Raw genomic sequence first — 24,335 nt, 5'->3', positions numbered from 1 at the left:
AATGGTGCTTAAATTTCCCCAAATTCAAAAACAATATTAAACAATTTACCTGATATCAACATAACCAGGTAAAGGTGAGGAAAAAAATTCTAAACAATCAACAACAGCCAAACTTTGCTCAATCATGCTAAAAAAAAAAAAAGTTAATTGTCTATTTTTGCCATAGAAAATGTTTGCAGAACAGAAAATTATTGCAGCCCTTTTGCAACTGGGAGGCAACAAGCTTGAGAATAAAGGGAACAAACTAAAGGTGGTGGAGCCAAATACCAGAAAAACATCTATGGTATCCTGGAGCAGCTGAAGAGACATCAGTAACTGCCTACCTCCAGGCTTCTTGTTATATAAGAAAAATAGGCCGGGTGTGGTGGCTCACACCTGTAATCCCAGCACTTTGGGCAGCTGAGAGGGGCAGGTCACCTGAGGTCAGGAGTTGGAGACCAGCCTGGATGACATGGTGAAACCTCGTCCCTATTAAAAATACAAGAATTAGTTTGGCATGGTGGCAGGTGCCTGTTATGCTAGCTACTTGGGAGGCTAAGGCCTGAGAATCACTTGAACCAGGGAGGCAGAGCCTGCAGTGAGCCGAGATCGTGCCACTGCACTCCAGCCTGGGCAACAGAGCGAGACTCTGTCTCAAAAAAAAAAAAAAAGAAAGAAACCCATGTGATGAGGTAACAAACAGAATACCATCAAAACTGATGGGGAAATGTATTATAAATGTGTGACAAGCAGTTAATAAAAATACACTCTGAGAACCTTGTGGGGCTCCTGGAAGTAAAATCCATGAAAATGTGGGCCCCCGACCAACACTGGGCCCCAAGGGATTTTTAATTCTCAAGCTAGTCTCAGCTCAGCCTCCAGCTTTTAGTCCATTCCTGACTCAGTGCTCCTGCCAGTTCCTGGCTCCCGTGGCTTCTCCTTCAGGTAGGCAGCTCTCAGCTGTGATTCTGTCTTCACGGCATCTTCGTATTTCAAGGTAGTGGTTTGCGCTATGACCTCAATCCTCTGATGATCTTTTTCTTTTTTTTTTTTAATTTTTTTGAGACAGAGTTTCGCTTTTGTTGCCCAGGCTGGAGTGCAACGGCGTGATCTCTGCTCACTGCAGCCTCCACCTCCCAGGCACAAGCGATCCCCCTGCCTCAGCCTCCCAAGTATCTGGGACTACAGGCACACACCGCCACACCTGGCTAACTTTTGTATTTTTAGTAGAGATGGGGTTTCACCACGTTGGTCAGGCTGGTCTTAAACTCCTGACCTCAGGTGATCCACCTGCCTCAGCCTCCCAAATAGCTGAGAGGTGTGAGTCACTGTGTCCAGCCCTGATGATCTTTAAAAAAGCTAATTTTCACTGTGCTCAGCTTTTCTCCTGTGAGGATGGGAGTGATGGTTTCCAAGCTCTTAACATGTCAGAGCTGCAACCGAAGGCCTATATTACTTTTCAATGAGAAAAAGAGTAAAAAATTAAATACAACAGGAGCATTCTTACTATGGAAACCACTGCAGAGAAGGCTTTATTTATTTATTTATTTATTTATTTATTTATGATACAAAGCCTCGCTCTATCACCCAGGCTGGAGTGCAGTGGCGTGATCTCTGCTCACTGGGACCTTTGCCTCCTGGGTTCAGGTGATTCTCCTGCCTCAGTCTCCTGAGTAGCTGGAACTAAAGACATGCGCTACCACACCCAGCTAATTTTTGTGTTTTTAGTAGAGACGGGTTTTTGTCATGTTGGCCAGGCTTATCTCCAACTCCTGACCTTAAGTGATCTGCCTCCCTCAGCCTCCCAAAGTGCTGGGATTACAGGCATGAGCCCGCTGTGTCCAGTCTGGAAGGCAACCTTTAAACTGGGTCTTGGTAGCTGGATGGAGAAGGGTAAGGAAGGGAATTCCAGCCAGGAAGTTCAGCATGAGACAGGCACAGAGGTGCCAGGCCTCTGGTCCATATTCAGGGTACCACAGGCCACCTATTTGCCTGGAAGCAGGATTAGTGGAGTGTCTGGGGTGCAGGGAGATAAACATTGGAAAATGTGGGTGCTGAGGACACTCATTTGTTCTCTGGTAGACTCCCTCTGAAGGCGGCCGCAGTGGGTGGAGATGCCTTTCTCTGCATCATCCTGGATATCACAGTGGACATTCACTGAGCACTTACTGGCTGGCAGGCAGGCATTGTGCTAAATGCCACATCTGCTTTTTTTATTTTATTTTATTTTATTTTCTTAAACTGTTAAAGATGTTCCATTTATTTTTTCAGTTTCTGTAAAAAGGAGACTGCTCCATAGTTTTTACTCACACCTCCCTGTCTGGTCTTTGCTTGAGCTGTCACTTTAGCCAGCCCGTTCTGCCATGTGACCCACGCCCCCGAAACTTACTCTGAGCTTGTCGGGTGAGCTTTAGGAGACATTGTGAGCTAGAGCTGCTGCAGTGGTAGGCCTGGAAATGTCGCTAGTTGATGGTGCAGCCCCTCCAGAGGGACATGCTGGACACAACCCTCCATATTCTGCACAGGAGAGCATCTCCCCAACCCCCCACCATATGAATGATAATGTTAGTTTGCGGCTGGACCTCTTTTCTTTTTTTTTTTTTTTTTTAGATGGAGTTTCACTCTGTCACCCAGGCTGGAGTGCAGTGGCATGATCTTGGCTCACTGCAACCTCCGCCTCCTGGGTTCAAGTGATTCTCCTGCCTCAGCCTCCTGAGTAGCTGGGACTACAGGCACGTGCTACCGCGCCCGGCTAATTTTTGTATTTTTAGTAGAGACGGGGTTTCACCATGTTGGTCAGGCTGTTCTCAAACTCCTGACCTCAGGTGATCCACCCGCCTCGGCCTCCCAAAGTGCTGGGATTACAGGCATGAACCTGTAACAGAGCAAGACTCCATCTCAAAAAAACAAAACAAAATAAAACACCACATTTTTAAATAATACGTGAGTCAAAGAAGTCTCAAGAGAAATTTTAAAATATTTTGAACTAAATGAAAATAAAACATCAAAATTTATGGGATATAGTAAAAGCAGTGCTTACAGGGAAATTTATAGTATCGAAGTTATATATTAGGAAAGAAGAAAGATCTAACATCAATAATCTAAGCTTTCAGCTTAGGAAACTAGAGAAAGAAGAGCAGTGTGAGCCTAAAGGAAGCAGAAGAAAAGAAATAATAAAAATTAGAGAAGAAATCAATGAAATTGAAAATAGGAAATCTAGAGAAAATCAATAAAACCGAAAGCTGGTTCTTCAAAAAGAGCAATAAAATTGATAAACTTCTAGCCAGGCAAATCAAAAAGACAAAAGAGAGAGACAGAAGAAACACAAATCACTAATAGCAGAGATAAAAGTGGGGGCAATCACTTCTAATCCTAAGAACATTAAAAGGATAATAAAGGAATTTTATGAAAAATTCTATGCCCACAAATCTGATAGCTTAAATGAAATGGACCAATTACTTGAAAGACACAAACTACTAAAACTCACACAAAAATAAATAGAGGCAAGGCCTGGTGGCTCATGCCTAAAAATCCCAGCACTTATGGAGGCTGAGGTGGGAGGATCAGTTGAGCCCAAGAGTTTGAGACCAGCCTGGGCAACATAGTGGGACATCATCTCTATTTTTAAAATTTTAACATGTATTTTAAACAATTTTAAAAAAGGAATAGATAGTCTAGCTGGATGCAGTGGCCCATGCCTGTAATCCCGACAATTTGAAAGGCCAAGGTGGGAGGATAGCTTAAACCCTGGAGTTTGAGACCAGCCTGGGCAACAGAGTGAGACCCCGTCTCTACAAAAAATACAAAAATAAGCTGGGCATGATGGTGCATACCTGTAATCCCAGCTACTTGGGAAGCTGAGGTGGGAGAATTGCTTGAGCCTGGGTGGTGGAGACTGCAATGAACAGTGATCATGCCACTGCACTCCAGCCTGGGGAACAGAGTGAGACCCCCCCCCTCAAAAAAATAAAGTGAATAAAATAAAATAAATGGTAATCTGAACAGGCCTATATATATATTAAATAAATTGAATCAATAACTAATAATCTTCCAAAAAAGAAAACACCAGGTCCAGATGGCTTTACTGAAGAATTCTACCAAACATTCAAGGAAGAAATAATACTATTTTCCTACAATCTTTTCCAGAAAATAGAAGGAGAGGGAATACTTCCTAATTCATTCTGTGAGGGCATCATTACCCTAATTCCAAAACCAGATAAAGGTTATAAGAAAGACTATAGACCAATATCTCTCATGAAGATAGATGCAAAAATCCTCAAAAAAATAGTAGGTTGAACCCAACAATGTATAAAAAGAATTATACACTACAACAATGTGGGATTTATTCTAGGTATGCAAGGCCGGTTCAACAGTCAAAAATGAATTAATGTAATCCATCACATCAACATGCTAAATTATATGATATCAGTACAAGCAGAAAAAGCATTTAACAAAATCTAACACCATTCATCATCAAAAACTCTCAGCAAGCTAGAAATAGAAGGGAATTTCCCCAACTTGATAAAGAACATCTATAAAAATCTACAGCTAGGCCAGGCCCATTGGCTCATGCCTGTAATCCCAGCACTTTGGGAGGCCAATATGGGTGGATCACCGGAGGTCAGGAGTTCAAGACCAGCCTGACCAGCGTGGTAAAACCCTGTCTCTACTGAAAATACAAAAGATTAGCCAGGTGTGGTGGTGGGTGCCTGTAATCCCAGCTACTCAGGAAGCTGAGGCATGAGAATTGCTTGAACCCTGGAGGCGGAGGTTGCAGTGAGCCAAGATTGCACCATTGCACTCCAGCCTGGGCAACAAGAGGGAAGCTCCCATCTCAAAAAAAAAAAAAAAAAAAACGAAAGAAAAGAAATCTATAGCTAACATCATACATAATAGTGAGAAATCAGATGCTTTCCCTCTAAGATCAACGATGTTCTTCACCATTCCCATTCAACATCATACTGGATGTACTAGCTAATGCAGCAAGACAAGAAAAGGAAATAAAAGATACAGAATGGAAAAGGAGACATAAAAAATGTTTGTTTGCAAATGACATGAGTGTCTGTGTAGAAAATCCCAAAGAATCAACAAAAAGACTCCAGAAATAAGTGATTATAACAAGGCTTCAAGATACAAGGTTGATGTACAAAGGCAGTTGCTTTCCTATATACCAGCAATGAACAATTGGAATTTGAAACTTAAAACAGAGTATCATTTACGTTAGCACCAAAAGAGAAAAAACAAAAAGAAAAAAGAGAAATACTTAGGTATAAATCTAACAAAATATGTAAAGGATCTATATGAGAAAAGCTATAAAACTCCAATGAAAGATATAAGAGATTATCCAAATAAATGGATATTCTACGTTTATGGACAGGAAGACTCAATACTGTTTTTTTTTTTTGAGATGGAGTCTCACTCTTCACCCAGGTTGTAGTGCAGTGGTGCAATCTCGGCTCACTGCAACCTCTGCCTCCCAGTTCAAGCAATTCTCCTGCCTCAGCCTCCCGAGTAGCTAGGATTACAGGCAACTGCCACCATGCCTGGCTAATTTTTGTATTTTCAGTAGAGACGAGGTTTCACCATGCTGGCCAGGCTGGTCTCGAACTCCTGACCTCAGGTGATCCTTCTGCCTCAGCCTCCCAAAGTGCTGGGATTACAGGCATGAGCCACCGCACCTGGCCTCAATATTGTTAAGATGACAACTCTTCCCAATTTGATCTATAGATTCAACACAATCCCTATTACATTACCAGCAAGTTATATCAGCAAACCAATTCTAAAATTTATGTGGAAAGGCAAAAAACCCAGAATAGCCAACAAAATACTGAAGACTATCTAAGGGTAGACACCACCCAACTTCAAGACTTACTATAAAGCTACTTTAATCAAGACAGTGTGCTATTGGTGAAAGAATAGACAAATTGATCAATGGAACAGAATAGAAAGCCCAGAAAAAGACAACAGATCTTTAACAAGGCAACTAATCTTTAACAAGGAGTGAAGGCAATTAAGTAGAGAATGGATAGTTTTTCAACAAAGCTATTGGACATACATAATGCAAAAACAATGAATTGAGACACTGACCTTACACCTTTCACAAAAATCAACTCAAAATGGATCATAGACATAAATGTAAAATGCAAAACTATGAAACTAGAAGGTTACATAGAAGAAAATCTAGGTGACTTTGGATTGACAATGAGTTTTTAGATACAACACTAAATGCATGAACTACGAAAGGAACATTGATAAGCTGGACATTATTAAAATTAAAATCTTCTCCTTGGTCTGTGACACTTAAGAGAATGAAAAGACAAGCCACAAACTAGAAAAAAATATTTTCAAAACATATCTGATAAAGGACTTATATCTAAATCTAAAAAACTCCTAAAACTCAACAAAGAAAGCAAACAACCCCAATTTAAAAGTGGGCAAAAGATCTGAACAGACACCTCAACAAACAAGATATACAGATGATGAATAATCATATGAAAAGAAGCTCAACATCATATATCATTAGAGAATTACAGATTGAGATAATAAGATATCACTGCACACCTATTGGAATGAGTATAATATGAAGAACTTACAATACCAAGTGCTGATGAAGATGTGGAGCAACAGAAACTCTCATTCACTGCTAGTGGGAGTGCAAAATGCTACAGCCATTTTGGAAGAAGATTAGGAAGACAAAGCTAAACAATCTTACAGTACATCAAACAGTTGCACTCCTAGGTATTTACGCAACTGAATGGGTAAGAAAACTTATGTCACAGAAAAGCCTCAACATGAATGTCTTTAAGAGCTTTATTCAGAATCTCCAAAAACTGGAAGCAACCAAGATGCCCTTCAGTAGACGAATGGATACACAAACTGTGTTATATCCATACAATGAAATATTATTCAGTTATCAAGCCACAAAAAGACATGAAGAAACCTAAAAAGCATACTGCTAAGTGAAAAAAGCCAGTCTGAAAAGGCTACATACTATATGATTCCAACTATATGCCATTCTGGAAGAAGCAAAACTATAGAGACAATAAAAAGACCAGCAGTTGCCAGGGATTAGGGGGCAGGGCAGGGGATGCAAGGGGAAGGGATGAACAGGTGAAGCTTGGGGGACAGTAAAACTATTCTCTATTGATACATTAATGGTGGATACATGACATTAGGGATTTGTCAAAACCCAGGGAACTATACAACACCAAGAGTAAACCTTAATGTAAACTGTGAACTTTAGTTAATAGTAATGTATCAATATTTATTTGTAATAGGCAGGTATGGTGGCTCATGCCTGTAACTCCAGCACTTTGTGAGGCTAAGGTGGGAGGATCACTTGAGGCCAAGAGTTTAAGACCAGCCTGGGCAACATAGTGAGACCCCTGTCTCTAACAAAAACAATTTTTTTTTTAATTAAGTGGGTGTGGTGATGCACACCTATAGTCCCAGTTACTTTGTAGGCTGAGATGGGAGGACTGCTTCAGCCCAGGAGGTCGAGGCTGCAGTGATCTACAATGACACCGATGCACTCCAGCCTGGGTGACAGAGCAAGACCCTGTCTCAAAAAAAGGTTGTAACAAATGTACCCCACTAATGTACAATGTTAAGAATAGAGGAAATTCAGTGTGTATGTGTGTGGGGAGGGGGTATGGCAGCCTTCTGTAATATGTGCTTAACTTTTCTATAAACCTAAAACTGGTCCAAAAAATAAAGTCTATTAATTCTTAAAAAGTAATGCAGGTAGATTGTTTTACTTGGAAGTCAGAAAAATAGAAAAAAAAAATACCTGAAGACCCATCATCCAGACAACTGACATTTACAATTTGCTAAATTTCTGTCCAGGATTTTTTCTTTGTGTAGCCTTTTACCAATAGCATTTTATTTACACCTATATTATATCTCATACCCTCGTTCATCTCTTATAATAGTTGTCTGTGTCCTCCACAAGATTTTATGTTCCCTGAGGTCAGGATAACCTGAAAAGTTTTTGTATTTCATATGGTTCTTGATATAACACCTGGAACTTACTAGGGTCTCAATAAGTGTTTATTTGACAGAGATGAATAAAGAAGAATCTTTGCCATACCAAATCTATATCTGCTAGAGAAAAAAAATCACAGAATGATTAAGAAAAAAATATGCATTATGAGAAACTTATTTTAAAGAGTTTACATCAGAAAAAGATGATAGGAATGGGCTGAAGACCTTAACAAAACAAGAGCAAGGACAAAGAATTACTAAATTTACATGAGGGCTGCATGGCTGGTACCTCCTGGTCATCACATTGCTCAGAGGGCTAAATCTTTGGCCAGGCTAGTCCAGGAACTAGGCTGAGAGACCTGCACAGAGCATGTGGGCTATTCTCCCAGGGTGGGCCTACAGAGCTTAATGTGAGTACATTTCCTCAAGAGAGCAAGCCACAGATGGCACTTTATAGTGTAAATGCCACCTGTCCATGCTGACTGTTAGGCAAGGGGTCCTATCCTTCTGCAGAGTTAAATAAGATCACAGGATTTGTTAGGTGAATAAAGAACTCCAGACACAAGATTAGTCCTCATCCTTAGGGCTGTTTCTTGTGAAAGTTGTCAGAATCAAAATGGAGTCACTAATTTAAAAAAAAACCCTGACAAATAGAGCTGGGTTTGAAGAGAGGCCATGAAGAGAGGGCTCTCATGCTTATATGCCTGATAAAAACTATCACAAAGACTGCAAAACCACAACCTTGCACAAAGGCTATGGCTACCTTACACACAGAAAACTATTTCCACAAGGACATCTGCTCAGAAACTGCCTGTCTAACTCCATGCTGTTATTGATCTTTGTAGCCAAGGAAAATCATTTCAAAATAATCATGTAATCCTCATTTTTCCCTTTAAAAACCTTTGTCTTCCATTACCTTCCAGAATATGCACATAGTTTACTATGGCACATGTATTTCCATTGCAATGCTCTACTCCCAAATAAATATCTTTATTTTACAGAACTTCTCTTTGTTATTTGGCATTCTCTTAATATTATGGTAAATCCTACTTTAATTTTCCTAGTTTACTGTAAGAACTATACCTATGATAAGTTTCAGCACTAGAGGTTTGGACAGTTCTATGCTTTTCTTTGTTCTGCCTCATGAGGGCTTTTGAGAAGACAAAAGTTAAAAACTCTAGAACTTCCATCTCCATAAGGAGTAAGACAAAACACTGGCTCTCTGAACCACAACTACAAATTGCATACATAATTTTACAACCAGACTCTGCCACCAGACCCTCCTGGTCTTTCTCAAAGACTTTGGATCAGTACAACGTCTTCCCTCTACCCAGGTCATGGAATCACAGAGTTCTATTTTTATTGGCCATTTTCTTCCCTCCATACTCAAGAGGAAGGATTCTCAAACAAGCAATGAAACTCCTTCTCTATCTTACATCAGCTTGCAATTTAAAACTGTATTTCCAGATGAAGTTATGCCAGTATTTGTCTGGAAAGGTTTTCAATAAACTTCTTAATTCTTTCTTTCTTTTTTTTCTGAGACGGAGTCTCACTCTGTTGCCCAGGCTGGAGTGCAACGGCACGATCTCTGCTCCTTGAAACCTCTGCCTCCTAGGCTCAAGCAATTTCTCCTGCCTCAGCCTCCTGAGTAACTGGGGTTACAGGCACCCACCACCAAGCCTGGCTAATTTTTTCTATTTTTAGTAGAGATGGGGTTTCACCATGTTGGCCAGGCTGGTTTTGAACTCCTGACCTCAAATGATCTGCCCACCTTGGCCTCCCAAAGTGCTGGGATTACAGGCGTGAGCCACTGCACCCGGCCTAAACTTAATTCTTTAACTCATCTTTCTATACCTGGAATCCAGAGGAATGGCAGATTTTATACACCACAACTATCATGTTTCCATCAATCCAGGTGATGTGCAATTTCAAGGCTAATGGCTGCTAAGAACTATCCATACACACAAAGAAAGAGCAAAACCTGACGACTCTTTAAGCCTCAGATCAAATAATAATAACAAAAATAATTCACATTGATATGATGCTTTATATGCAATTCAACAAAAAGCTAAGCAATTTTTCTTTCTCTCCCTCCCTCCATCCCTCTTTCTTTCTTTATCTCTCTTTCTCTCTTTCTTTCTTTTCTTTCCTTTCTTTCTTTCTTTCCTTTCTCTCTTTCTTTCTTTCTTTCTTTTCTTTCGACAGGGTCTCACTCTGTCACCCAGCCTGGAGTGCAGTGGCACAAATAATGGGCTTACTGCAGCATCAACCTCCTGGGCGCAAGAGATCCTCCCACCTCAGCCCCCCAAGTAGCTGGGACTACAGGCACACACCACTATGCCCAGCTAATTTTAAATTTTTTTTAGAGATGGGAGCTCACTATGCTGCCCAGGCTGGACAATTTCTGAAATGTTATCTCATTTGATCAGGTGCCCTAAGGCATTATCTGATCCTCAGGCACTTTGCCTCGACTCAAGTGAGTTCAATTCCCAGCACAAATATTTGCTGACACATCTCAAAGAACACCTAAATTATAGCCAGTCTGAGTACAGGCTCTCTTCCCCAAGAGAAAAAAAGCTGAGGTGAGTTGGGGGGATGATGTATTTATTCACCTTCTGGTTCTGGCACACCAGGTGCGTGTGGTAAAACACCCACTGTTGAGCGGAGACTCCCTGGCTGTGGGTAGCCTGGCCCTCTTCAGGGAGTGGGGCACTGAATTACAGGTGCACAATCCTGGCATACTGTGTCCATGCCAGAAAGGGATGGGAGAGGGAGACAGGTAGGCTCTAGTTTTGGATTCTGGACACACAGAACAAAACATCCAAAGCTCATTTGAGGGACCTCGGTCCAACTACAACTCCTGGTACCCCGGCACCTGGTAATAAGATAAGGTACCCAGATCTTTTTAGGAATCTGGCTAAACACCTGGCAAGTTTGGTGGGTCAAGATTCCCAGGAGAGGGATGGCAAAGATCTCAAGGACGATTTCCACTTGGTGTATGATAAAACCAAGTAGAGTTGTTTTATTTCTACCAGGACTGTGATCTGTCTACTGTAACTTCATGCTTCACGGACATTTATTTCACTGAACAGATAATAACGATTGTAATTGCTAACAGTTTTAATTGCAGTACATGTGGCTTTTTTTTTTTTTTTTTTTTTTTTTTTTTGGAACGAAGTTTCGCTCTTATTGCCCAGGCTGGAGCGCAATGGCGTGATCTCAGCTCACTGCAACCTCTGCCTCCTGGGTTCAAGCGATTCTCCTGCCTCAGCCTCCTGAGTAGCTGGAATTGAAGGCACCTGCCACCATGCCTGGCTAATTTTTGTATATTTAGTAGAGATGGGGTTTCACCATGTTGACCAGGCTGGTCTTGAACTTCTGACCTCAGATGATCCACCCGCCTCGGCCTCCCAAAGTGCTGGGATTACAGGCGTGAGCCACCACGCCTGGCACATGTGACTTCTTTAATCCTCATTACACCTCCAAAGGTAGGTGCTCTGTTCTAACAGTATACTTCAATTGCACGGTGCTTTACATTGTCAAATTTTAAGCCTATTCATTATAAACCATTGACCAAACACTGAGCATGTGTCTCATACACAGGCACCTGATGTACATTTCCTCATGCACTCCCCACAGCCACCCTGTGGGTAGGAGCTGAACTACCCTACTTGCACAGAGGAAGAAACTGAGACGTAGAGAGGCTGCATAACCTGACCAGGTTCCACAGCTGAGAGAGTGATTCAGGGGGGTGTCAAAAGGAGGCCCACTATCTCCACACTCTGGGACTTTATTCAGCCTTTTTTGATCCTCAAAATAACAGAACTGGTCACTACTGCACTACAGTGGGGAATAGAACATCCCCTGATGGAGGTGACTTCTCCCAGGTCACACAAGCACTTGCCCCACTTGGCCACACGGGCCAAGCCCTCTGAGACACTGGAGGTTTGAACAGTAGGATGCCTGGTCACCTGGGTGCCTTACGGGGCTTTTTACCTGAAAGTGGGGAAGCAAATGAATCTAATTCTACAAATCACCAAATTCTACTCCATCACACAGTGGATGCCGCCTTGAAAATTATAACTGAAAATAACTTCCAATCCATACAATCCAACAAGAAAAAAATACCACCAACTAAAAAAAAAAAAAAATCAAAGTAACCATAATAGACTTGAGAAAAGGGAAACTGTAAATGGAATAATGTTCAGTAACAGGTAGTGTGGTCTAATGGAATAGACACGGAACCTGGAGTCAAACTGGGACTTTGATCTTAGCTCTGCCCCTTTGAGCTGTTTGACCTTGGGGAAGTTACTTCAAGGTCCTGTTTCCCTCCTCCATAAAGTGAATGTCATGATCTCTTTCTCACAGGTGTGCTGTGGGATTAAATGAATAATACACATAAAGTATACAGGAAATGCTCAATAAATACTAGCTTTTGCTTTTTTTTTTTTTGGGACGGAGTCTCACTCTGTAGCCTAGGCTGGAGTGCAGTGGTGCAATCTCGGCTGACCGCAACCTCCACTTCCCAGGTTCAAGAGATTCCCCTGCTTCAGCCTCCTGAGTAGCTGGGATTACAGATGCCTGCCACCATGCCCGGCTAATTCTTGTACTTTTAGTAGAGAAGGGATTTCACCATGTTGGCCAGGCTGGTCTCAAACTCTTGGCCTCAAGTGATCCACCTGCCTCAGCCTCCCAAAGTGTTGGGATTACAGGTGTGAGCCACGGCACCAGCCTAGCTTTAATTCTTATTTAGGTAAGTTCTGATTAATGCAACTAAAAAAAGAAAAATTAGGGCCAAGCGCAGTGGCCTGTAATCCCAGGCTGATGCAGGAGGATTACTTAAAGACAGGAGTTTGAGACTAGCCTGGGCAAAATAGTGAGACCTCATCTCCCCAGAACGATTTTTAAAATGAGCTGGGCTGCAGTGAGCTATGATTGTACCACTGCATTCCAGCCTGGGTGATAGAGTAAGACCCCATCTCTAAAAAACAAAAACAAAAGAAAGCTCAACGGAGGAACTGGCTTCATAAAAAGAATATCAGGGAAAGGTAGTAACGGTATTTCTTACTGTCTTTTTTTTTTTTTTTTGAGACAGAGTCTTACTCTGTCACCCAGGCTGGAATTCAGTGGTGTGATCTTGGCTCCACCTCCAGGGTTCAAACAATTCTCCTGCCTCAGCCTCACGAGTAGCTGGGACCACAGGCGTGCACCATCACACCAGCTAATTTTTGTATTTTTAGTAGAGACAGGGTTTCGCCATGTGAGCCAGGCTAGTCTCAAACTCCCGACCTCAGGTGATCCACCCGCCTTGGCCTCCCAAGTGCTGGGACCACGCCTGGCCTTACTGGCTTACTTCTTTGGATTCACTTAATAAATAAAAATTCAATTTGGGGGCATGGGTGAGAGGATTCTTTCCTGTGTTCTCAGCTCCTCCACCAGTAGGGGATCAGTAAAGCCCTGTGTTGTGGAATATGACAGGTGGGGAACCAAAAGGTGATTAAAGATCTGGCTCTTAGAGTAATTCTTTTGTTCCCTGAAGGTGATTGTTTGACTTGTGTTTCTTGTACTCATTATTATTCTTTCTAATACTCGAATTTTATTTGTTAAGAGAGAAAAAAGGCTTAAAACAAAGCCTCATTATCCTCATCTGGATAATGTTGGCATTGTGAGACTATGCAATTTCTTGCTTTGTTTGGCTTAAAGAACCTCTATATGTGCGTGAAATTAATGCCAATTTAACGTTTTAGATTTCTGCTACAAGGCTGAGGCAGCTGGAATCATCCAGCAATTCCTCCTTTATGCTGGTTTGTGGCCATTCTCATTCCAAGAGAAGACAAACTTGCATTTCAAAATTAAACTCTGAAATTTAAAAATAAAAGCATGAAAACCAAAAACAAAAACAAAACTTCCCTAGGCCAGAAGGAATGATTTAAATTTTCGGAGAGCTCCTCGGCGTTTCAAGGGTAGTGATAAACCATTGGAATTTACTTTGAAGTTTCAGCTCTAGCACAGCACCCCCTCAGCCTCCCCAGGCCTCCTCCTCCATCCCCTGTGTCTGACTGGGTAGTTACTGCTCTGGGGCCCGGAACCCTCCCAGTCTCATTCCCCTGTTTGTGTATCTGAGTATCTCTATGTCTTTAGATCTTCCTCATGCTGTCTCTGTTGTCCTGTCTCCCTCTCCCAAAGTCTGTTTGTCTGTCTTGTTGCCCCCCGGCCCCGTGCTTTTTAAATTTGGCTCCTGCTTTGTGGCACTGTCTTGAATACACAGGTTTGACTGCTGGTTGATATTTATTTATTTATTTGTTTGTTTATTTATTTTGAGATGGAGTCTTGCTCTGTTACCCAGGCTGGAATGCAATGGCAAGCTCTCAGTTCACTGCAGCCTCTGCCTCCCGGGCGCAAGCAATTCTACGGCCTCAGCCTCTGGAGTAGCTGGGATTACAGGCCTGTGCCACCACACCCAGCCAAATTTTTTTTTTCTTTTTTTCTTTTTTTATTGAGACGGAGTCTCGCCCTGTCACCCAGGCTGGAGTGCAGTGGCCCGATCTCGGCTCACCACAACCTCTGCCACCCGAGTTCAAGTGATTCTCATGCCTCAGCCTCCCGAGTAGCTGGGACTACAGGCGGGTGCCACCACGCCCAGCTAATTTTTTTGTATTTTTAGTAGAGATAGGGTTTCGCCATGTTGGTCAGGCTGGTCTCAAACTCCTGACCTCAGGTGATCCACCTGCCTCGGCCCCCCAAAGTGCTGGGATTACAGGCCTGAGCCACCGCACTCGGCCTATTTTTTCTTTTTTTTTTTTTTTAGACGGAGTTTCGCTCTTGTTGCCTAGGCTGGAGTGCAATGGCATAATCTCTGCTCACCGCAACCTCTGTCTCCCGAGTTAAAGTGATTCTCCTGCCTCAGCCTCCCGAGTAGCTGGGATTACAGGCATGCGCCACCACGGCTGGCTAATTTTGTATTTTTAGTAGAGACGGGGTTTCTCCATGTTGGTCAGGCTGGTCTCGAACTCAGGTAATCCGCCCGCCTCAGCCTCCCAAAGTGCTGGGATTACAGGCATGCACCACCATGCCTGGCCTATTTTTTCTTTCTGAGACAGGGTCTCCCTCTGTCACCCAGGCTGGAGTGCAGTGGAGCAATCTGGGCTCACTGCAACCTCTGCCTCCTGGGTTTAAGTGATGCTTTCACCCCAGCTTCCTGAATAGCTGGCACTACAGGTGCTTGCCACCATACTCAGCTAATTTTTTAAATTTTTTTGCAGAGACAAGGACTCATTATATTGCCCAGGCTGATCTCAAACTCCTGGGCTTTGTGATCCTGCCACCTTGACCTCCTAAAGTGCTGGGATTGCAGGCATGAACCACGGCACCTGGCCTTTTTTTTTTTTTTTAATGGCTAACTAGACTTCACAATGTGTTCCCCACACTAGGGTTGTCACTGAGAAGTATAAGGAGCAAAAAAAGTGAAAAGAGAAGGATGAGGAGGAAACTTAATATTATACAAAGCTCCTGGGAATACTGGAGAGCCCCTTTCCTGGGGGCACTTCAAGGAGGAACAGGTTGCCGCTGCAGAGGAAGGAACGTCTGGGTTCCATGGCTTGGCAACAGGCTCTCCTTGAGGGTCACTCACCGTCACAGGCTCTCTCTGCACTGGAGATCCGGCCTTCTGGAGGCTGGCAGGGAGGACATGCTGAAGTAGGAAGGGCTCAGCTTTGCACCAGGCAGATGTCCTTTGGAATCCTGGCTCTGCTGCTTACAGCAGTGTGACTTCCCAGGCAAATCGTTTAACCTCTCTAAGTCCAGATAGCCTCATTTGTAAGAAATGAGCAATGCTACCTCCTGTGTGGAGTAGCAAGGATTAAATGATGTGTTGTAAAACACCAAATAGACCCGGGCTCATGATAGGAGTTCAGACTGTGATTTTCCTCCCTCCTCCTTTCATGGTGTTCTTTAACTTGCCTTTATTCTGAAGTTTGTTAAGGCTGTTGGGAACTCAGAACACATTTACTCATAAAAAACAGTAGCCCTGGGCTTTGTGATGTCTGACCCCCAACCCCTGCCTAACTCACCATCCCCATTCTCTTCCCATCACCCTCATTCAGGGACTTGACTTTCAAGACATGTTGGGTTCTTCTGCTGTCTTCCAAATACCCCCTCGGGTTCCCCACCCATAAGCTTTTGCTCCTTCACCCCGGAATCTCAGACCTCTGCTTACAACTGTCCATCAAATCAATATCCAGGTGAAATCCAAATTCTAGCTCCTCCATCTCTGTGTTATGCAGAACTGATTTCTTTCTCGTCTGAATTCTTATTCTACTTTATCTGACCGAGTAGTAATATGAGCTTTATAATAAAAATCACAACATATTGCCTTTTGTGGGGAGTGTCACATATTCTTATATCCCTCACACTGTTCAATAACCACTTTCTGTGGGATAAATAATAATAGCGGCATTTGTTGCATGCACACTACGCCAGGCAATGTGCTATGGCCTTTATCTACATTTCTTCATTTAATTTCCACGACAAGGTTAAAAGAATGTATATGACCCCAATATTCTGGGTGGAGTTAAGGGTCAGATGGAGTAAGTCACTTTCTCAAGGTCAAGTAGGCAGAAACTGAAGGAGCAAGGATTCCAACCCAGCAATGCGGGACTCCCAGCTCTGTGCTCTTTCTACTTCCCAGGAAATGGAGCCTAAGTTAACAACAACAAACCGAAGTCGAGAACTGAGGACATATGCAACCCCCGGTTTGGGTGCAACCTTTATCAATGTCCTAAACTGACAGATGACGTAGAGGCAGCCGTTTCGTTGACAAGGGAAGGTAGCCCAAGAAAGCTAAGATGCTAGAGTCCAAATTTAAGGTCTACGAGACGCTGCAGAAAACATTTACAGTCACTAGAGGGCTCTCTCTCCCTTAAGCAAAAAGCGCAGCACCGCCCGCGCGCGGTAGTCTCGGGACCTCGCCGCCGGGAGGCTACTGGGAGCTCCACGCCACCTCCCTGAAGCCCAGTCCATTTTGCCTACATCCCTGTCCGGGCAAAGCCCTGGAGAATCCATAGGGCAGTGACCCAAGCTGGAGCAGTTTTCACAGCCACATCCCGGGCTGCACTGGGTTGGGGATGCTTTGAGGTTCCTCTGGGGGCTCCCTGCTCTCTGCTTACCAAGCAGAGGGGATTTGGGAAGGGGAGAAGGAGTGCAGACTCAGTGGTGGGGTAATCCAGAAATGCATCCCTCAAAGGCCGGCTGGGAAGCTCTCTGGGGAAGGACGACAGGGAACCCCGCCTTGGCGGGCTCTGCGGGTCCTGCGCCCGGGTAGATTTTGCTGAGATGGGGAGAGGGGACCCCCTCCACGCCCCCGGAGTAGTGAACACCATTTTGTTTGAAAGTATCCTGCAAAGAGAACCACCTCACGAGGCCATGGCTGCCAGGGGACTCCTCTCCCCACCGCATCGCGGGGGAGCCCGGGGAGGGAGGGATTCTGCAGCTGCAGCTTGGGGGTCCTCGATGCTGCATTTTAACGCGCATCGCAACGCCTTTGGAGTGACATTAAGTACAAAGAGGCAAATGACTAATCCAAACTATTATTACAACCGCAGAAAATAACACAGATCAATGGCAAAGGCTTGAACCGGGATTAGCTAGGGAGGTGGGACAAACCGGGAATGAGCCTTCCTCTCCTTTTTTAGATTTGTTGATTTTGGTAAATTATGTATGTATTTAAACATGAAGAAACAGGTGAAGCGAATGTAAATTGGGTTATGAATAATTTCCAAAGGCTTCGCTGTCCCTTGACAGAAGCCAGAAATAAGACAGGCACTGGGCCTGAGCGCTCTGGACAGGGAAGCACCCGCGTGGCGCTGGGCAAAATCTTCTCAGTGGAGAGAACGCACTCCGGGTTCGAGGCCTCACTGGGTGCAGATGCGAACTGCGGTGGCCCCAAGTGGCCGTCCACTTTGTTCATGAGAACAGTTTTCCTATAACGCCCGCCCGGCCCTTTGCATCCTGCAATCCCGCGGGCGTCGGAGCGGGTCTTGGCGCGAACCAGGCGTCCTCGGCGGGGTCCCGCGGCGGAGGGCAGCGCGGCCGCAGCCCAGGAGAGGGGGCCGCGGCATTGTTTCAGCCCCTGGGGTGGGATCCAGCTGGGGGAGGGGAGGCGGGGTGTCCTCCGGAACCGCCCCCGGCCCTCCCCGGGGACCCGTGCCTCAGCGCGTCCAGGCTTTGTGGTGTCCTGAGTCGCCATGGAAACCCGAGGGAACGCGGAGCCGGGTGCTAGGGGGGGTCGGTGAGTTCTCCGGCCGCGCCCTCCGTCCGCTCTCGGACCCCGGCCCTGCAGCAGGGCCTGCCGGGAGTTGTAGTCCCCAGCCGGCGGCGGCGCGCGGCGCCGAGGATGCGGGGCGCCGCCTGTCCCCGCCTCCCCTTAACCTGCTAGCCGAGGTGGGGAGCGGCGGGAGGAGCCGGCCGCGCTGTGATTGGCGGAGGCCGCTCCCAGCCCCCGACACGCGCCCCTCCCCCGCTCCCCACTCTGGACTCCCGCGCTGGGCGCGCTGAGGCGGCCCCTGAGCGAGCGCGCGTGCAGCCGCCGCCGCCCCGAGCACCCGCAGCTCCCGCGCCGCGGCGAGACGGAGACGGACCGAGCCACGGGCCCCCGCGGCCGCAGCATCTCGGAGGAGTGGGTGATGGCAGGGGGGTCGGTGGGCTTACCCCTCCCGGGCTAGGACATCCTCCTCTCCCCCTTCTGTTTCTGCGTGAGGCGCACAAAAGGGCGGGGAGCCGGGTGCGCCTGGGGCCCGGCCGCAGGGGACGCGGCGGGAGGTGTGGTTTGGGGTTGGGAGGTGGCCTTCGGGGCTAAGCCAGGGCGCTCCTGAGTGAGGTCCTCTTTGTACGCCCACGAAGCGCCGTGCCGGGCCTTGCTCACAGTAAGCGTTTGATGCGTGCTCGCGGGGTTGCAAAGCCCTGGGGTGAGGAGGCGGCTCGGCCGAGGGGTTTCGCGCCTAGCACGCAGTGGGCCGCTTTCCTAGCCGGGCGCGGTGCAGTGGACCGCTGGAGGGCTGGGCGGGGGCGCCTCTGGCCGGGGGCCAGTCCTGCCGGTCCCAGGATCTGCGCTGTCCCCGGTCCCACACACCACCCAGATACACACCCTCTGTCCTTCTCGCCTCCGAGTTGGGATCTGCCCAGCCTGGACCCGGCCCGGCTCTCTGTTCCACCCGCCCGGCTAACGGAGCGGACGCCTGCAGAGGACTCGCCCGCCGCCTCCGAGCCTCCTGCCTGAGCCACAAAGGCCTCCTGCGGCTGCCCAGCCGGGAGCGGGCGCCGAGCTGGGTCCCTCGGCTGGAGCTCAGCGCAGGAGCCCGCCTTGCAGCATCGATCTCAGCGGGCACCGACGTCGACGCCCCGGGCCTGTGGACGGGGCTGGAGTCTGAGCTAGAGAGAAGCCGGGAGAGGGCGAGGGGACGCCTTGGTTGAGAAAAGATGGGGATAGGGAAGGCTGGGGAGCTGGGTTAGGACAGGTAGTGGGTCTCGGGGAGCAGGGAGTGGGAACTAGGGTTTGAGGAGGAAAGAGAAGGGGCGGGGGCGGGTCCGAAGAACGAGGGAAGGAGCTCGGTGCAGGTGGCGCCCGGCGAGGCAGGTTCTGCTGAAGAATGGGGAGGGGAGGAGGGATGCAGGCGGGTGGAGGCCGCCTGGGTTTGAGGAGGGAGGACGAAAGCGAGGAGGAGACCCGCGCTGTGCGGGGGAGGGGGGCCTCCTGGGAAGGGGAGCCTCCCGAAGAGGGAGGGGCAACCAGCTGAGAGGCGGTCTCGGGCCCGAGGATCCTCAGCTCCAGGCGCCGGGCCCCGCGGCCCAGGTGGCCGGCTGGGCGTGGCCCTCGGACCGGGGCTAGGGACCCAGGATGGCAGATCCGGGACCGGGCTGGGCTGGCTTGGTGAGGAGCTTTGTCTCCAGGCTTGAAACCAGCCGGTAGCGACTCGCTTAGGGTTTTGTGATCTTCCGCGGCGCCCTCGGCACGCCCTTTTCTCGAGGAGCTGAAAGGCTTTGCCCAGCGGCAGGTGCTGCCAGGGAGGCGGGTCTCCCTTCGGGGAGACCCGGAGAACAATAGCCGACCCTGATGTCCACCCGACGACGAACCAGGGCCACCCAGGACGCGAGGGTGCAGTTTTCTGGTGCTGGGAATACTCCCTGCGGAACCTCCGGGCACGTGCTGGCTTTGGGGTTGTATGGGGTCCTGGCCACGCCGGGAATCCCGTGTGGGAGGCGCTCCCACGGCCTGGGGGCCTGCAGACAGCCACCCCCCCACTCCGGCTCGGGTGCCTTCTGGTGCAGCGCCGCCGCCCGCCCCGCGCTGTCCACCCGCTTGCCGAGACGCGGCGTGGTTAGCGGCGCGGAGCTGCCGGGCGGCGACGCAGGTGCCAGAGACTGGAGGTCGCCTCGGTGCAGCGCGGGTTCCCCCGAGCAGCGGCTTTGTCTGCCGAGGCGGCCGGAGTCTAGGGGCTGCAGCTGTGCTTTCTCAGGGGGAGCCGTAACGGCTGGTGCAGATTGTGGTCAAATTGCGGAGAAGCGGGTGGAAATGATCCGGCAAGGGTGAGGCTCTCGGTTTGGGAGCCGCTGCTAGGGGACCAGTGCTTTTCTTTGCCAGTGACCACACCCAAGCCAGTGCGTCTCTTGCAGACTTCGCCCATATTGTCTGCTGACCTAAGACTGGGGTAGCTCTGTGATAGGCGGTGGCTGCTTGCCCATGGGAAAGCGGATGAACCGAATGGAAGCTTAAAACAGGCTTTCAGCAGGACTTTCCATGCACTCAGCCTCTCGCCCGCCGTCTAAACACCTTGCAAGTCACCGCTGCAGCGCCTTGACATGTGAAGTGACAGCCAAAGCCAGAATTCTGTGTTGCACTGTTGCTTTGATAACTGGTTAGATGACAAGTTAAAGGTGAATCTTTAGCATAAAGTTATCATTTTAAATTGCCATTCATTAAAAAAAAGGCAGGAATGTTTTTGTTCCCAGACTGGGCGATACTTGGCATTCTAGAACTCATTGATGCCACTTACATTTGCCACTAAGTTAACTGAGAACCTGTTGGTTCTCTTAACCCAGCCTTGAAATCTCAGGATTTGCTTTCTTAACAAGATTAGTGCGTAAGGTGAAGGACTGTGCTGTGGCTGTTGGCTTTTGCCCAGGACAGATGATAGCTGCCAAAGTGAAGGCCTCTTGTCTGAGTGTCCTTTCTGGCCATAAGGAGTCAGCAGTAGGCTATGTCTTGCTGGTTTTAAAGGATGGTGTTTTGAGGAGGTGCCTCACAGAATTTACAAAACTGGTCTGGAAGGACTAGCTGGAACATTGCTCATTGGTTGTTTTTAACTATATTTTAACTGAATTATATATATGTATATATTAATATGTATATACACACATACACACATATATACACATACTATATTTTAACTAAATTATATATGCGTGTGTGTATTTATGCATACACACAAACATGCATTCAGAGTACATAAATACTAGGAATCTCAATATTAGAAACCTAGAAATCTGACAGTGAAGGTTTTTTCTTGTAAGAGAGCTCCAATGGGAAACATGTTTTCATATTATTACCCAAAGGGAACAATTTCAGGAAGGAGTGTTTTGTTGGCTTCTTTTTTGTAATAATTTTATGGATTTTTAAAAGGACATAATCTTCTTAAAGCACTCTGTGAACATTCATTCCAGCCTGTTCCTCATGGCAGGGAATCCACAGACAAGGAATGCCGGTATGACCAGCTCGTTTTTACAGGGATCTTGGAGAGAAAGCAGCCTCCTTCTCCCACCTTCTGCTGGTGCTGCTCCAGTAAAACACCTGGAAGACAGAACTCAGAAAGGGGAGAGGCAGGTGGCCCCAGAGAAGGACTTTGTGTCCCCAGAATTCCGGGGTGCCATTCTTGAGCTTGGGGACCTAGGCTAGGTACACAAAGATGTTCATGGGACGTGAAGGCCTGGCTGTTGTCAGCATAACCTCTCTAGGTGCAAACATTAGCAGGGTCGTTGCATTATTCTCAATGCTTCTATCTCTGGAAAGAGTTCCACAGCAAGGCAAGTTTACACAGTTGGCCAAAATCAGGTCTCAGGACTTGGCGTAAACTTATTTGTGGTACTTCCACGTCTCTTCTCCTGCCAGAGCTATCTGAGAATTTCCCCTTCTTAATAGCTTCTCTGACCCAGGATTCTGTATGATCCTGCATTAGCTCCACGGGACTGTAAGACAAAGGACAGCATGACTATAGGCAGGTCTCTGGGATAAAAGTAAATTGTGGCCAGGCACAGTGGATCATGCCTGTAATCCCAACACTTTGGGAGGCTGAGACAGGAGGATCACTTGAGGTCAGGAGTTCGAGACCAGCCTGGCCAACATGGTGAAACTCCATCTCTACTAAAAATACAGAAAAAATTAGCCTGACCTGGTGGTGCACACCTGTAGTCCCAGCTACTTGGGAGGCTGAGGCTGGAGAATCGCTTGAACCTGGGAGGCCGAGGTTGCAGTGAGCTGAGATCGTGCCACTGCACTCCAGCCTGGGCAACAGAGTGAGACTCTATCTCAAAAAAAAAAAATGTGAATTGTGTGTTCAGATCATTTTCTTGGGGCATAGAAAAATATTGAGAACCAGAGAAGTTGAACAAGAGTATCTGAGACCCAGTCTATCTTCCTGATGTGAAAATTTACCAGTTTCTGATAGACTCTGATCCTGTGTATCTTTTTTGTTTTCTGAGGTATAAAAACATATTCCAGAAAAGTCTTCTAAGACTTAATTCACAGGAATCCTGTAGAACAAGATATCTCTGTCAACATGAAGTCCTGTAGGGAAAACTTGGTGTAATATGGGAGCAAATAAGAATAAATGTGTTTTATCATTTTTCAAGTAAGCAGGTGTTTGATTTCATTGCATGCTAGTGCATAAATGAGGAATAATTTCAAAATCGCTTTGCCTTGCTTTTTTTTAATATGAAGATGAAAGGTTGAAATACCATAGCATGAATCTTTTGTGAGCTTTGGCATTTATGTATAAAAGTGGGCACAAATTATACACTTGAACAAAAGAAATTCAGGGAGGAACATGGTGTATGATTTGTTCTACTTCAGTCTTTGAAACTTGTTTCATTTAAAATAAGCTGATTTAACCATTGATTGAACCCCAGCTTGCCAAGCACTCCCATCAATCACAGCCCTGTTCTGTGCTTGTTCCCTCGCCTCCCTCCTCCCTCGTCACAATCCAGGCTCAGCGGTAGCGTGCACAGGAGGGAGAGCCAGAAAGCCTGGGTTCAGATTTCACCTTGGCTACTTCCTGTTTATCCGTGCAATGAGGATGGTTGTATTAGGTTGGTGCAGAAGTAATTGCTGTTTTTGCCATTACTTTTAATGACAAAAACTGCCGTGACTTCTGCACCAACTTAACAGTATCTACGTCCGGGGTTGTTCTGAGGCTTACATGAGTTAATGGTTAGCACTGAGAGCAGCGTCTGGCATCTCATAAGTGCTCAGTAAAAGTTATCATCACCATCAGCAGCAGCATCATATTCTCCCTCTAAAATGTGTGTCCACAAAAACAACACTTTGATTCCCCATTTAATCTTTCATCCCAAGGGGCCATGGCAATTGCTGTAGGGATTAACAGTGGGAACAGAAGGAATGATTAGGACTCCTTTCTAAAACTCCCACCCTTGCAAATAGTAGGAATAGCTCTCTGTGGAGTCTGTTTCCTGGCATGCCTCTTTAAGCTCAGCTGTTTTTAGCAGCTGAGAACTTGGAGAATTAAGAGTGTTCCAGAAGTGCTGTGACCTCAGCTTTGCTGCATCATTCCTTTGAGTGGGGTTAGGCTGGCATGGCTGGTGAGGAGCTGTTGTCCCAAGGCTATTTAATTCTTGGTGTGGGGAAGAGTCATCGTGTTTGGTTGATGGCAAATTATTGGGAATAAAGAAAACTCAGGTTTTCCAGTTAAGAAATACAGAATTTTGTGCAACTTGGAACCACAGTTATTTGTTTCACAAACACTTTCAAAGCACTCTGTGCCAGGGGTGGTTCTGATTCCTATGCGTTAGGTTACTGTTATTATCCTCGTTTTACAAATGAGGCAACAAAAGTAAAAAGGACACCCAGATGGGGACATGGCAGAGCCAGGCCTTGAACCCAACGGGTTTGATTACTATCTGTGTCAGTTCTCCAGGATAACTGGAGTTCTCTAGAAAAACAGAAAATCAGTTCTCCAGAGAAACAAAACCAATAGGATTGGTTTATGCAGTTGGAGAGGCTGGCAAGTCCCGTATCTATAGGAAAGGCTGGCAGACTGGAAACTACACAGGAGCTCATGGTGCACTCTTTACTTAGAATTTCTTCTTTC

General features: G+C 46.4%; 1 protein-coding gene across 4 annotated transcripts in view; it reads left to right on the top strand.

Moving 5' to 3' along the window:
- DPYSL5 (dihydropyrimidinase like 5) overlaps positions 1-24,335 on the top strand; it is a 135,316-nt gene that overhangs the window by 14,874 nt on the left and 96,107 nt on the right. Inside the window, exon 1 of one of the 4 annotated variants that reach the window (XM_054476123.2) lies at positions 18,320-18,634. The exons of 1 other annotated variant lie outside the window; for it this stretch is intronic. The gene's annotated coding sequence lies outside the window, so the exon portion shown is untranslated. Of the gene's footprint in view, positions 1-18,319; positions 18,635-18,794; positions 18,882-24,335 lie in introns of those variants that run through there. 2 more of the 4 variants (XM_054476125.2, XM_063649441.1) reach the window with 2 other exon arrangements.

This window comes from Pongo pygmaeus, chromosome 12, assembly GCF_028885625.2.
Source record: "Pongo pygmaeus isolate AG05252 chromosome 12, NHGRI_mPonPyg2-v2.0_pri, whole genome shotgun sequence".
In the NCBI taxonomy this organism is placed as follows: domain Eukaryota; kingdom Metazoa; phylum Chordata; class Mammalia; order Primates; family Hominidae; genus Pongo; species Pongo pygmaeus.
The sequence above is the reverse complement of the archived record's forward strand: the minus strand, read 5'-3'. Positions and strand labels throughout refer to the sequence as shown.